This window comes from Equus asinus, chromosome 23 (assembly GCF_041296235.1).
Source record: "Equus asinus isolate D_3611 breed Donkey chromosome 23, EquAss-T2T_v2, whole genome shotgun sequence".
NCBI lineage: Eukaryota > Metazoa > Chordata > Mammalia > Perissodactyla > Equidae > Equus > Equus asinus.
In genome coordinates, this window is record NC_091812.1 from 55,148,564 (window position 1) to 55,160,241 (window position 11,678).

At 48.2% G+C, this 11,678-nt stretch overlaps 1 protein-coding gene across 18 annotated transcripts in view; it reads right to left on the bottom strand.

The window, feature by feature from the left end:
- ELAVL2 (ELAV like RNA binding protein 2) overlaps nt 1-6,859 on the bottom strand; it is a 130,668-nt gene extending 123,809 nt beyond the window's left edge. For 3 of the 18 annotated variants that reach the window (XM_070495752.1, XM_070495754.1, XM_070495745.1), the window contains exon 1: nt 6,293-6,834. The gene's annotated coding sequence lies outside the window, so the exon portion shown is untranslated. Of the gene's footprint in view, nt 1-1,671; nt 1,885-2,024; nt 2,461-2,783; nt 2,880-6,292 lie in introns of those variants that run through there. The other 15 variants (XM_070495755.1, XM_070495751.1, XM_044756908.2 and 12 more) reach the window with 11 other exon arrangements.
- Between the last annotated feature and the right edge of the window lie 4,819 nt (nt 6,860-11,678).

Here is an 11,678-nt window from a genome sequence, read left to right on the forward strand (position 1 = left end):
CTAAAAGCCTACTCAGTGGAGGAAACACCTCAAGACAGGGGAAAAGTGGGGCTTTAAATGCCTAAGGCTCTGTCGTGGAAGGGGAAATAAAAAATCTCATTCCCCGAAAGGTGGCAGCACAAAGTTACCCAAATAGGCCGTAAGGGGCCAGTTTTGATGACACAAATACAAAACTATTCTCTCAAGAAGGAAAAGAAAAAAGCAGAGGGGTCAGAGAAAATGGTAAGTAATGTGTTTCTTAATAATCTAATTTTTCCTACCCCATCCCAGCCATTATCTTCCAGATCTGTCTTCTTCTTGCCCCCTCTACTCCTCTCCTCTCCCATTTCCAAGGGAAGTTTCAGTATGCATCCCACACACACCTGAGCAGTGTAAAATCAACATTCCTATAAACCTCTTATAAAAGAGGAGCCCAAAAACAAATGCAGTAACATTTCAGTCCATCCAGCAAAACAGTCACCATGTCTAGACCCAAAGATCCAAGTGAGAAAGTAGATCTAGGAAAGCTTTTCCACTCGCTCACCAAAATGGAGACTCCAGGTCAGCTTCCGCAAGAAAGAGCGACCTTAGCATAAATGAAAAATTCAAACGACTCTGGGGAAACGATTCATGAGAAAATTGTCTTCAAGGGCAACTAAACAGTATTTCAAACAAACCGATTTTACTTAAGGGAATGGGGAAATTACACCGCAAATGGTATTCGAGAGGTTTTGAATGGACGTATCTGCTATAGGTTTAGGGGCTGAGCTGCATTTCTATGAAGACAGAATTATTCTGCAGGTCCACCAAAAAATTAAGTTTTAAAAAGCGCTTTGTCCTTGCCGGAGGTGTTTCATTTGGCATTGTTAAGCACCATTCTTTGGAGAGGGAATAAAGAAGAGTAGGTACCCGGTAACAAATCCTCCTTTCTTCTCACATTTCAGAAAATGCAGAGAAAAGAGGAGATGAAAATTTCATCATAAAGATGATCTTTAAAAGGCACACTGTTTTAAATCCATCTGGACAGCTACTACTCCGTGCTTGCAGCTCACATCCAGAGGCAAGGTTCTGCGCTCTGGCCCTCTAGGATAACAAGTAGGCTTTTAAGGAAACGCCGTGGAAAGACTGTTTGCTGGTCATGGTCAGGACCGCTGGAGGAGCACCTGCTGGTGGACTGATGCCGGTCTGCGCGAGAGGCCGCCAATCTCACCAGGGCACGCACCCACGTCCGTGCACAGGCGCCGAGCTGGGGGCGCAGCTGCCGCCACCCCCGCCAGCGAGCGAGCCAGAGCCCGGAGCCGCCTCGCCCGGCGCGCCCCGCAATTCCCGCCCAGCGCACCGCTTGCGCGCAAACCCGGGATGCCACCGCGAGCGGCGACCTCGCGCGGCTGCACCCGGCCTCCGCTAACACGGCGCAGGGGAAGCGTGGCCCGGGGGATCCTCTGCGCTCGGCCCCGGGCGCCCACGGTCCCATGCCACCTCCGCACGCCGCGCGGCCGCTGCAAGTCGCGAGACACCCTGGGAGCTGCAAGCAGCCCGCGAGAGGAGGCGCCGGACCAAGTGGGCACGCCACCAGCCGCCACCCAGCTGCTGAACCACCGCCTCCCACCCCGCCAGGTCGCCAGGCCACCGCAGGCAGCCTGCCCCTTTTCTAGAAAAGCCCCCTCCCCCCTTTCCCTCCAATGCACTCACCTGCGTCTGGGCGCAGTTCCTCTCGCGCTACACGCGGCCGTCCCCAGGCACGTCCACGCCTGTGCACGCTGCCGGGCGCGACTGGCCCCGCTCGCCTCCCGCCGCCCCCAACCGGCTTGTGCCCACGGGAGGGGCGGTGCCACCTCCGAGGCGCCCAATGCCCTCCACTCCCGCCGCGAGGGGCCGAGCTCCGGGAACTTCGCGCGCCGCACCTCCGTGCCCCCCGCGTTCCCGCCGGAGCCTGGCCGAGGGCTCCCACCGAGCGGAGGCCGGACTCCGCACGGCGCCGCGGCGGCGCGCACCGCCCGCGCCCGGCGCCCCCCGCAGCCCCCTTCCGCGCGCCCCGCACTTGCCTGTGCCCCTCGGCGCTGCGGCGACTCCGGCTCGCGCCGCCGGCCGGCAGCACCACCGCGGAGAAGTGGCTCCGGGCGGGCTCGGCGGAGAGGCGGCGGCGGCGGCAGCGTCCCCGGTCCTGGCGGTGGCGGCAAGGCGGGCTGGAACCCGGCGGAACGCCCGCCCCTCCCGCGCGCGCCGGCGACCGGCCTCCTCAGGCTGCCGGCAGCTGCCTCCGTGCCGCCCGGCGCCGCGGGCCCGCCGTTTGTAGCGGGCGGGGAGGAGGGGCTGGCCTGGAGGAGCGCCAGGAGGCGGGGCCGGCGGCGAGCTCGCGGCGCCGCAGCTCCCGCCGCCGGTGCGTGCCCTGCCCGGCCGCCCCGCGGGTCCGGCCGGCGACAAGACGCCCGGCCGCGGCCGCGGGGCTCCGTGCCTCCCGACTTCCGCGGCCGAGCCGGCTCCCTGACCGGATGCCCCGGGCCGCGCGGAGAGCCACGCGCGCCCAGGGCGGCGGGTTCCGGGTGCAAGTTTGCAACCCCGAGGTTCGGGGCGCTAACGGGGAGCCCGAGCGATTCGCGCGGGGGCTACTTTGATATCTGTGTGTAGCAAATGCATATACATACACATATGCACACGTAAATTGCCAGCGGAGTCAAAAGGCGCTTTTTGCCCTACTTCACAGCCGAAGGGTCCAGTCCTTCCGCGGAAAACTAAAGGCTGAGCTCCCGCCGCCCCTCTCTGCCTCTCTAGATGAATCTGACGTTCAGAGAAGCCCCAAGTACCTGTGCGGGGTGCTATACTCTGCTTCAAACGCGAAGTAGGAAATCTTGCACTCGACTATACAAGTGCCTGCAGCTCGCCGCATCCTTCCAAGGCCCCCCACTGAAGCCCCGAAATGGCCAACTCTTCACCGAGGGGGCGTCCCATCGCCGGCTTGCCTTGACCCGCCCCCACGCCCGGCTCAATCGCTTTTCCCCAGAAAAACCTGTGCCTGTCCTCAGACCCAGCCCCACGACTGGGAGTCAAAGCCGACCCGGAGCCACGCGCCGGGAGCACGTTTTTACACCTGCTCAGCCGCTTAATTACGAGAGCACCTGTCGTGTCGGGTTGTGGGGTTTTGGGGGGGTTTTTCATTGCAAAGGCTTCCGTTTTAACCCTTCCCCCTAAAAGACAACGTTTAAAAATATCACCTGTCATACCTACCTGAAATCGCAGGAGGTAAGAGAAAGGAACTGAGCAGTGGGCGACTGAGTCGCCGCAAGAACGTGACCGAGGTTACAGCTTCAAGGGCATGATGCGGGTTTGATGCAGCAAGGTCCGCTAAGGGCGCCCAGCGCTCCCCGCCCCCACACGACGGGCGGGGCTGGGGGAGAAGGGGGGAAGGACTCCACTAACCAGGGCGGGGGTGGGGGAAGCCAAATTGCCCTCTTGGGCGAAGTCAGGTCAGGCGTGGTAAAGTAGGGGACTCAACCACGATCGAAATGGAGACAGTTCATCCCTCAATTTGGGGGGACCTAGACTGGGCACACGAGAAAGAGCTAATTGATTCTATATTAGCATTTCTGTTGTCACCCCATATCCGATTAACAATTAAATGACCTTAATTGACTTTGTACGGGTTCCTGGGGAAACCGCGCAAAGCGCCTGCGCCTTTTTGACCTCCCTCTAAACAGTTAATTATAATATTCCCATCCCAGTCAGGCGGGATTGCTAAAAATGCCAGTTTCCAAACATTAGGCAAAAATGGGCCTACCAAATTTGCCAATCCAAACCTAAAACTCTTAGAATGCCCTACGCCCTACTTCCTGAAGCTGACTTCTTGAAGTTATGGGAGACCTCTCTCTTAACGGAGTTCCCCAAGTCTTGAAACCACTTCTACCTACAAACCTTGCCTTTTGGGGGAGAACTACAGAACAGGTTAGCTTTATAAAGTGGGGTGCCTAAGCACTTGGTAAAAAGACGTAAGGGGAACTCAGGAGTGCCTGATGTAAGACAATTACAGGGAATGACAGCAATAACTAAGGGAGATAGTTATTTTTTTTAACGCCCAAAAAGGCGACTTTTAGATACTCAACATTTTCCTCTTTTTGCAGACTTATTTGCTCAGATTCTGACAAATCTTTCAGATGTCCCATTTAAGAAGCCATTTTACCAAGGAAGTCTTACAGGCCCAGAGAGATTTCCTACCCTTCCAACCCCAAAACACGCACGCATTTTTCCTGACCTTTAGGAACTGATTTCCAAATAGGAAAAGAATTTATTCGGTTACTATTGTCTGCTCTGAACTCCCCCCCCCCTCCGCCGCCCCACTCCCATTTTAAGCCTTCATTTCATAGGTTGCAATGTAGGCCTAAGAAATTAACCATCTCCACCTCGCTCCCACTCCCAACACCTAGGGGATGGGTATAATAAATAGGAGTGTGGGGAAGGGCTCATGGTTTAGAATCTTAACCAACAGAAATGTTTGTACATGAGTGGGGAAGAGGAGAGAACCCAGGAATTTCGGGGAGAAAGTACAGAGACACCCATCCCGCCCCAGCAGTGTTAAAGAGTAAACACTAAATGGTTGACTATTTCTCTCACTCTCGCCACAAGAAAGCCAGAGCTACAGCTGGTAACTACGTGAGAAAATGCCCAGTCTCCACATCAGTTTCGCTAACCCGTACTTGAAGATGGAAAACGGGGAACGTATCCAACCTCCAATTTGCCACAGTTGTATAGCTCTCATATTAATTCTTTACAGACGTGAAATAGGTGGGTACGTAGCAACGTGCTGGGCATAAATTAAGCAACAATGGCCACGCGATGTCCTGTTCGCCGCGGAGCTCCCATGGTGGGCACTGCCACCTTGCCATCCCCAGGCCCCACCGCCCCGGAGATGGCAGAGTCTAGTCTGGAGGAGGCGGACCGCGCGTTGGCTTTTCGAACCCAGAGAGTGGGTGGGGTGGAGAGCAGCGAGAAATTCACAGCCCCAGCCGGCTTTGTACCTTTTCCCCATCCTCTCCCTCTCAAGCCCCACACGGGCGCTCTCACGCACACACTCACCCACACCTCCTCCTGCCAATAATTTAAACTTCTCTTAGGCAAAGGCAGCACCTTGTTCACCGCCACCACCACCCCCTCCGCCCTCCCCGCCCCTCGAACACCCTCCCCCTTTCCCACATCTACCCTGGATTCTCATTTTTCGCAGTAAGAGCCAGCTGGTTTCTCCTAAACCCTGAGAAATCGCAAAAGTTAAAATGAAGCATGTGTCTGCCCAACGTCTCATCCCCAACCATCTTTCTCTTGGCGTCAGTTTAACAATAGCTATTCGAGAAAAGCGGGAGGGGGGGGGCGGTAGGGAAGGGGATGAAGGCTACGTAGCTGAGTTGGCTCCGGGGCGGCTGCGAAGCCTCGTGGCTGCGAACCGGTACCCCCTCGCCCCGAAGGCGAAGTCAGCAGCGTAGGACCAAGGACAGGGCTTGGCATCCACTTCCCAGCGCCCAGCACAGTGAGGCTCCCAGGCAGCCGCCGCTCCACAGACACAGCTCCAAGGATCTTATTTACGCTTTTCTGAACAAAGGGAATCTCATATCCGGTACAGGCTTAAGAATTCGGCCCCAAATTGGCTACCTTCTTTTAAAACAGAATCACGGTAATTGGCGCCCCTGAATTACAGCCCGCACACCTAGCAGTGATGAGTTTTGACAGCTTCTACCCACCCCAGCCCAAACCCAGCCCCAGCCCTCAGGCAGCATGTACTTTTCTCAGTCAACTACAACTCGCTGCCTGGTGCAGCATCTAAATTCCATCTGGCAATCTCATCTCCTCAGCACATGTTATCTGGTTAATGCAATTAAGTCTGGGATTTTCGCTGGTCTAATCTTCAAGTCCAGGCTTCTGATTCCCCTTCACGCTACTAAAGCCTCTCCCGTCCTCCGGTTGCTTCGCGAAAGTAGAGGCATGCATCCCCCAAAACCCAAGTTATCCCTCTCTTCCCACGAAATGAACTTGCAACCTCAATCCCGAAGCTCACTCAACATCTAGACTCCCATTGTACCCCTGCTCTACCCTTGCCACATTTACCACTTAAGTTTCTGCCATTGACATTTGCGAATATTCAGTACGTCAAGCATGCGTCCATCGTCTTTTAGTCTAGCTCTCTAGAATTAAAAAGCAGAGCAATAGCTTTGAAATGAGACAAAATATGTGCAATTAACTTCATATTCTGTATTCTGCTCACTTACAGGTTTTCTGGTTTTGCCAGCGCATCGCTGCAACTAATGATTAAAGAAACCAAACCGAAACTTACCTTTCTCCCTTAAGATTTTTGTGTATGTGTGTTTTTAAAGTAACGGTGCAGTTCTCCCAATAAGGATGAGCAAGAAGCTGCTGGATAGTTCTCTTAAGACAGCACGAAACCTAAACTGTGCTCGGCTTAAAAGAAGCAAATAAAAAGAAATGCTTTCGACCCCAAAGTCCAACGCTAAAAGAAATGGCGGAAAAAAAAATATGAAAGGGGAGGGGAAACTTAAAAAAGAGAGTTTAAAAAGACGGAGAGACTACCCTCCTATTGCCGTTCAACTAAACAAAAAGGGGCAAGAAAAACAAACGAAGGAACAAAGAAAAGAGACGAAAGAACGTTTTTTCAAAAAGACGATGTCTTTCTCCTTGTTGCTTTTTAGTAGGTCGCTACAGGAGTAAGCTGCTGCATCTCTAACTGAGAACAGAAATAAGGGGGGAGGACGTCTTAAAAGGGAGGTGGACTGGACCACAGATTTATAGCACCGTATCACCAACCCCTTCTCTGCCTCCGCACTGCCGTGTGTGCAGCTGCTCTGCCAGGCTCCTATCCCGGGCAGCACGCGCGGAAGTATACGCCGAGTGGCGCCACAACGCAACTTGCTCATCTCTCCAGGATCCTGATTGGTCCAGATGCCTCCATTGAGGCCGCCCAGACGAGGCTGGGTGATGTGATTGGTTGGAAGCTTGTGTCACTCTCGAGAGCTCAATGGAGTCCCGTTTCAAGGTAAGTTGTGCGGGGAGGTACACTCAACACTGGCGGCGAAGGGAAATGCAAGAAGCAGAAAGAGATGGGGAGAGAGCAACGTGGGAGGGTTGGAACTGTACTATCAGAGTTTGCGATACGGCACGATCTCCCTTCCTCTTAAATCTTTCTGCTTCCGAAAGACTCATTTCTTTGCCATCACTGCATCTATGGCACGTTTCTTTATAACATTAAACTCTGTCCGGTATGTATGAGTCATTGAGAGCTCTCTCTCTTTGATCTGAGTGAAAGGGATGAATGTACATCCATTACTTGCCCGCATGCCTTTTTCGATTTGTGTTCCAGTGTTCTGTATTAGATGTTAGGCAAATTTATGCCTTTATTTTAATATGTGCATATTGCAGCTCTCTTGTTTATTTTTTTTAAACGTCCTTTTAGGATAAGAATTAAGTCAGAAATGCCTTCCAATAAAGCTGCACCGTTTGAATTAGCTTTCACTTCGTGTTAGAATAGAAGTGTAGGATAAACATCTTGTCCAGGAAAGGAGGTACTGAGTTAAGCTAAGGTCCTTCTTTGAGGTGTATGATGACTCTCAAAAAGAGCAGCTATATATAAAATTAGAACAAGCCACCACTCTGCATTTACTGGCGGTACAGTTCTTGGACCACACATGTATTGCTGACAGTAAAGATAGTCGAGCCTTTATCAGGGCTCTTTCTCTGAGGATTTAGATAGTTTAACCAGAAGACCAAGTGCTGTCAATGCTTCTGCTTTATAGATGAAGACTACTTTATTAAACTCCATATTTTTTAATAACATTCAGGAGGCTGAAATACAGTTTTATTCATAGCATTTATTTCTTCCTCCAAGTGAAAGCATGGTCCTCAGGATCGACTTGATGTATAAGTAGAGACAACATTCACTTGACCTAGGTACTTTTCCAGCCTGAATTTCTTCTTTTAATCTTGAAAGAGAGCGCCAACTTCCTAGACAGTCCTTAACGTTTCTTACACAATGTAATATATCTTCTCTGGAGGCTCATGGAATTCCTTTACCTGTTTATTTACTACTAGTCCGTATCTTTGAGAATGCAGGAAAGAGGAGGCACAGTAAGAGAAGTGCAGGAAGGTGGAGTGGGATGGAGGAAAAAAGGACAGATAGTCACAAAGCAAAATGACTAGCAAGTGAGGAGTGAAGTAAGTCAGAGTTCCTTAAGAGTGTCCTTGAGTGTTGATAAATGATTAATGGCGAAGAACAGAAGATCTGACCTGTTTATCTCCCCATATAGCCCATATAATACGTCCGAATTTTATACTTTGCATGATAACTGGGGGTTGGGAAGAAGGCCTGAATCTATATATTATCGTATCATTAACTTTTATAATTATCATGCCCTAATCCTTACCCTCTCTTTTTATATAACGTCAGGCCTGGGGTCCTAATTTCAATTTAAAACTATTCTCTAGACCTGAGTGGAACTCATCGGAAGAAGAAAGAAAAGCAGTTTGAAGAAATAGAGCCAAAGGGCTGAGGGAAGGATAAATGAAGGGAAAAGAAAGACTACACCTCATCTAGAATAGATTAATCACTGTCTGAATAAACAGTGGGAAGATTGGGTTTGTTGTCATCCTTCTTCAACTCCTCCCCTCACTCCCAGCTCAGTACAGAGAAATAACCCTTAAAGTAATAAATACAATTTGGATAAAAGTATAATACTGTTTAATCAGACTTATCTATGAAGTGAATTGTCTTTTTTCCTTGTTAACATGTTCTGAAGTAACTATTGAATTAGTTGCATGTGTTCATGAAATTCTCAGCACTTTGAAGAAAATCTTTACCATTAACTTACAATTACATAAATCTCTTCTAACTGGGTGGAAACTAATACTTTATTTTATTTTTTGGTGCATGTTTATATCCATGAGAAAGATTTTGTAGATTACAGTGGTATATTTTCCAGAAGGATTAGAGGACGGTGGATATGGAAAGCTGGTTGTGATGTGGAGTGATTAAAATCTAGAATGTGTGTTATGTAGTTAAAAAAATTATTTGGAAAATGGTCAACTTGTCCATTCAAATTCAAAATACTAAATTCTGTGGATTCAGTGTATATGCTGTTTTCAGTTTGGGCAGAGGAGCAAATATTTTTCAAAGTATTGTCATCTTCAACATGTTTTTTTCTATGTAGGTAACATGGAGTTAAATTATTTAAGAAATTGAAAATATCTTAAAATACTAGTTTACCTCCTCAATAAAATAGATGTTTTTAAATTTAAAAACTTTTAAATGGGTAGATATACCATAAATAACATGCACTTTTCCAACTTTTAAAAATAAAAACTGAATACAGCCACTTTAAAACAAATGATATCTGAATGTAAATTTCACTTTGAAATTCATGTTGTCATACCCTGAAATATAACATATTCTATCTTGCATTAATGAAGACTATGTGTAAACATCACACTCCACATTAAGCAATTGTAATCAACCCTCTTCATTCATAGTTAGGTAAAGAATTATCCACAGCATCATAACATGCATGAGAAAAGCATTTAGAAGACATTTGAATTATGATTGTCACGTCAGCTCTGGTATATCTTCAAAGTCCTTGGCATTATTTTAAACTGCAGCAGAGAAGGGAGAGACTTACGCAGTCACTGAGAGCTTGGAGAAAAAGTTTAATATGGAAAAAGTTGCAAAAAAGAATGCTTCTCAAAGGTGAAAAAGTAATGAATTCACTTGATTATTTTACTAAAATTTCTTTATAAAGGAACAGTCATTCACAGGAATACTCATAAGCTATTGTGGACAATGTCTTTTAGGATAAATAACCCCCTTACACCACTTGGGGGGGAGCGGATTTTAGCATTTTTATGATAAAAGGCATTGTAAACTACTTTTGTAACTTTTTTAAAAAGTAAACAAAGCAGTGAAGCTATTTAAATTAGTTTACAATGTTTGGCTTAAGGCCAAACATTATGCCCTCTCAGGTGAATAAAAAATATCATTCTTGTTAGTTTATTAGGCTGTTTGGGCGGGGGGGGGGTGGTATGTGATTCATGATTTTGGCAATGTGACAGTTTAGTGCCTGCGGGAGAAATATAGATACTATGTAACTTGACGATTACTCTTTTATTTATTCTTCTTAAAGAAGTATGTCAACTGTCCTTCCACAGTTTAGAAAACAGAAAAAAAGTTATTGAGAAAATTGACACCAACGTGAGTTTAGAACGTGGCAACCGGGCAAGAGAATGAGGCAGGAATTAGCACCATGGACAGAGACCAGCCGACCCTGAATAAAGGTTTGCAAAGCCTGGTAGTGTTTTCTGTCCCACCCTGTAAGACATGGAAACTGCAATTCTGGGGAACGTTTCATTCCACAGACTTTAAGGAAGAGGCTGTCCTAGTCCATAGAAACACGTTTATTTTGAATTAAACTGGATTTGCTAGGACCCGGCCATCGTGACAAACTGCCAGGAGAGTTGGAGCCCTGAACTCACTGCGCAGTCTCCACTGTCCTCTTTTCACACACTTCCTTGCCCTGCCTTTCATCAAAGTGGTCACGCAAAATAAATGTAAATTCAGGTAGTCATCGAAAAGTCTGCTAACCTACTCCAGAGTTTTTAATCCTCGAAATTCCCAGCGGGAATCCCAACAAAACGCCTACTCGCACACCCTGGCTCCCCTCCCCCAATTCTTCTCCCGGCTCCCTCCACTTCCTGGCAAAGGGGGAAAGCCTTTATCCGAAGGTGAGTGACCTCCGAGACTATTTTGCAAAGGACCCTTTATATGACAAACACCTCCCATTAGGGACAGTGCCAGGGGCAGCAGTGAGCAGGATCACAAACATCCTTTACTTTCTCTTTACATTTTGTGTTTAAACTCCTGTTCGAGGAAAAAGACTGTAAAGAGAGCAGACTCAGAATTCCCCCTAAATCCAAAGATTACTGTTTACACTTAAAGACATGTGAACTGTTTATTTAAAATGTTAAAAAAAAAAAGAATAAATGTAATCTAGTGTCACGGTAAATCTTTGAGATCAGCCTAGATTGTTCTTCCTTCCTACCACCACCACTTGTTTTTCTGGACAAAATTTGTATGAGGTTCATTCTCCTTTAGGTGGTTTGCCTGCAGATATTCAGACTAAGATCTGTTGCACGTGCCTCGAAGTGTCTCGGAAAATATATTCGCAGCTTCGGATCGACGATCATTCATGTAAACGCTCCCACAAATGTCCTTAGATTTCCTTTCCTCCCCTTTTTTACTCAGTAGCAACTTTTAGTAGGATAAACTCACGTCTTTCCAGAGCCTGCAAAGGAAGATCTAGGCGACCAGGCGAAGGTGGGGTAAGAAAAATTGGAGGTGAGGAAGGGCAAATCAGAACTTTGTGTCCGTTTCCTTCAGGGATGCTAACAGCCGTCTCTAAGCTTCCTCCTGGAGCCGATACATCTCATGCAAAATTAATACAAGTAATTAAAAATAGCAGTTTCCCAAGTTAAAGGAAACCATCTGTCTCAGCTGGTGGCAATCAGTCTTTTCGCCGGCCCCTTTACCGGGACCTGGGAAGAAACGGTTTTTCTGCTTCCGATGCTCGGAGGCTCTTTCTTATATTGAAGATTTATGTTTCCACTTGTGTGCGATGCACGTCTAATTTGAAATAATAAAGCCGGGCTGAGCAACCAGTCAA